Here is a 3,991-nt window from a genome sequence, read left to right on the forward strand (position 1 = left end):
TCACAGGGCAGAAACAAGCCCTTCCTGCTGTGCCTGCCCAAAGTCCTGGCCCACAGAGCCCGTGATTCTTTTTCCTTATCCCTAATATATGGTATTAGTTCATGCCACTAAGTTAAAGGTGGTTTGTTTCACAGAAATAGATTACCAGAACAGAATTTGGCTCCTGGAAATGGAGACTGGCCTATACAAACTCTGAGCTGAGCTCAGGGACCCCTGCACTTGCATCTGAGGCACTACCATGTACTACAAGGCTGAAAATTCCCCAAAGATCCCACTAGCCCCATTGGTCTCTGCCTTCCCTACCTCAGTCTCTGTCTCCTGCTAGACAAAGGCATCAAAATATAATTTTCGAAAAAGTTAAAAAAAACTCCTCTTATACAAATATAGAATGAGCATGTGCCAGAAATCGATTGTACTCATTAGCGAGGGAACCAACAGGATGATAAATCAGGTTCTAGAAGCATCTGAGGACCTGAGTATCTGCAGGCACTGAAAAAGAACATCGGGATGAGAATTCTGGGTGCGATACAAGCTGCTGAATGTTCTTCTGGGCAAGAAAACCATGACCTTGGGGGTTTCTTTGCTAACAGACAGAAATCATATTCATCTCAACCAGACAAAAATTTGCAAGTTAACATGTTAACTTCAGAATCTGGGCTCTATTCATTAATAAAAAGAGAGTTGAAAAAAAGGCACCAAGTCCCCAGAGAGTTAAATATAAATACCTCCCGGGCTGGCCTGTTCACGGAGGCTGGAGTGTGACATTCAAAGGACCGACAGGCCTCATCGGCCTTCTTCCCCAGTTTTAGATCATTTTCCTGCCAGGAGTCCTGGTAGCAGGAGTACGTGCTACCTTGTCCACGCACATTAGACACACGGGGGACCTCAGAAAGCCTCTACCGAAGCTGCTTCCCTCCAGAATGTATGTGCCAGTCTCTGTCCACAATCTCCTGACACCCCTGCTGGCCACCATCCTCCCGGAGAACTCAGGCTCTCACCGCTCCCGGCTCTTGAGGGTCCTCAGTCCCCCCCCCCACCTCCAGTGCCTCCTCTGGGTACCTCTGGCCCCCAAGACGCCAGGATCCCAAAGGCCTACTAGCAGATGGATGATTCTGAAAACATACAAACCTCCCAAATCATGAGGGAAAAACCGCTGTTAATATAGATTTTAGATGTTCACCATATTCATTTGTTCATGGGCCAACTTTGCATCCCAAATATTTCATCACATTAAAAGACTGTATGTCCATTTTATTATCTCACTTTGAAGGGACCTATCTAAGCAGGTACAATGTCTTCTGAAGAGCCGGTGCCAATCATAAGTTAAGTGAGCTTCTCATAGCCAAAAGATTTCTAAAGCAACCTGATAAACATGTGCCCGGATCTTTGCAGAGTAAAACACATTTTCAGTGTGAAATGGGGTGCACTAAGATGTTGGAGAGGACATGAGATGAGGCCTCCAAAAGCGGACCTGCTTCCCCGCACCACTGCGCCCGCCCTGGAGGCTCCTAGCTGCCAACCGCACTGGCCTCCCGGGCTGCATGGTTCTCACCTCCTGCCACCCAGCATTCTCGTTCCCGAGGAGATTCCACTCCAGGGAATGATATGCGTGAATGGCACATCCTGTCACCCTGCCACAGGCTCCACCACAACTCCAATTTATCCTCAATGCCGGGCTGGGTGCTGTCTGGCAACCCTTTTCCCAGGGAACATCTGAAGCCTGGGGTTCCCCAGGCTGTGCTCCCCGATAAAGGCATGCGGAAAGCTGGCCTGTCAAAGAGGGGAGTCTGAATTCAGGACGCTGGTGAAAACCACAAGCTATGTCAGCCAGCCACCCCCAGTCGAGGACAGCACGTGGCACATGGCTTTTGTACATCAGCTTGTCAAAGGAACTGAGCAGTTCCCTGGAAGGGAGCCTACTTGGCCCTGCTTGCCCCCAAACTTACTGGAATAAAACCCTTTTCCTTGGCCACCGTATAGTGCTTGTGTTCAGGGGCAGCTCATGAGACTGTGCTCCATTGATAACAGCTGCACAAGCACAGATGTTTCCTGTGAGGGGCCTGGGAGGGGGGGTGGTCACAGGAGGGAACCAAGACTCCTTTTTCACACTTTTGCAGGAAGTAATCAGCAATGGACAGGCGTGGTTAAACGCAACCTGCCATTCTTTGACTTCAGCCCCAGTGGGGTCTTCATAGGCTGGGCCACACCAACTCACCCAGGCTGTTCTTTAGAACCCTGGGAAACTTTAAAAGGGCTTCATCATGTCACAGGCACTCAGGTCTGTATCAAGGCTCTCCAGAGGTTCTCTTGGGTGGAGAGCCCCACTTGACCTCCGAGACCACGTACGGCTGCATAGCCCATTTCCACCTCCGCTGAGTTCGAATCCCACCCTAGCTGTTCCCTCCCTGAAGTCACATCTGGTCATGTTCTTCTCATGACTCTGTAATGAATTTGGAATAAGATCCAAGTGCCCAGTCCAGGATTCAAAACTACCTTCACTCTGACCTTGTTTTCCTTTCTAACCTAATCCCTGACCGTCCTCCCATGCTGTATACACACCCACTCCCCAGCCTCGCCCTATGCCCCTCAGCCCCGAATGCCTCGATAAGTGTCACTGCTCAAACTCCTATTCATACTTCCACACCCCATGCAAATGCCCCTTCCTCCAAAAATCTTCCCTGATTCTCCCAGTTAGAATCAATTTCAATTTTCCCCATTCTCCCAAAACTCAATGGTTGCACCTGTTATCTTTTCTCTAAATCTGTCTTTGTTCTAGACAGTTATGAGTCTGTCTCCCCTGTGTGAAGCCTTTAGGGCCAGGGCTGTGTCTTTTTCACCCTGAACACCCTCAGGCTCCACAGTAGTGCCCCGTCCATGGCAGAACCTGGCACATGTAGAAATCCACAGGAGCTGAGCGCCCTCAACGTGATCTGCATGGGCGCCCTTGCGATAGGCACAATAAACCAGCCAATCGTCCTGACCGTTTCAAAATAATATTAATAAAACTATAACTTTATTATTTTGCTACCAATATATGTTCTGTTAAATCATTATTATTGTAGGGTTTCAGAATGGTACATGAAAATTAAAAATAGGTTAAGTTAAAAGTAAAATTCAGGATCTTAGTAGTCTTAAGCTTACCAGTCACTGCTTAATCTATAACTGATCTCGTCTCAAGTTTCTTAATCGTAAACTCTTCTCCTGGCCTCTGCTACCTCCTGAGTCTAGGACACAGCCCTGGAAATACAGTGTTAGTGGAACCTAAAATATTGATGATGTTCAGAAGAGAGGTTAGAAACAGACCCGGTTTTGAGTCCTGGGTGTTATGGGGAAGTTCCTTAACTTCTGCAAGCCTCAGTGTCTCCAGCTGTAAAGTGCGAGCAGAAATGGCTCTACCTCAGAGGCTGCTGGGAGGGTTAAAATGGGCATTTAGTTCAATGCCTGGCACACAGACAGAGCTCAGCAGTAAGCGGTAGTAATGCTGCACTGGCCATTCTTTCAGCACCCCAGCCCGACCATCTCTGAGCTGGTACGAGGGAGAAACCATAAGACATGCTATCTCTCAACCCTGAGCACCGGGAGCTCACTTTCTGCTCAGCCTTCCAAACCCCCTGAGTGCGTGTATCTTCTCCACAGGACTAAATATCAAGAATTTAGGTCCAAATATCACCCCCAGCATACTTGCTAATTGCAAAGGGAAAGGATTCCCTTACGACAGAGACATTTGCTGTGATCACCTTAACCCAGTACACCACCCAGCATCACTCAGGGTGGACAGCAAGTATCATGAGCTTCCAGCGTCCCCACCTGTGAAGCATTCTTGCCCAAACTGTTGGACCTGAGTGCAATCAACACTTTAGACCTAATTTCCACAAATACAGGGGAAAGAGGGACACTTGGAACAATTGGATAAATCCAGAAGGGGGAACAATCTATAACACAATTGGCCTGATCCCTTAAAAATGTCAAGATCATGGGCGGGGGGGGGGGG

The sequence above is a fragment of the Galeopterus variegatus genome, unplaced genomic scaffold (assembly GCF_000696425.1).
Source record: "Galeopterus variegatus unplaced genomic scaffold, G_variegatus-3.0.2 Scaffold197, whole genome shotgun sequence".
NCBI lineage: Eukaryota > Metazoa > Chordata > Mammalia > Dermoptera > Cynocephalidae > Galeopterus > Galeopterus variegatus.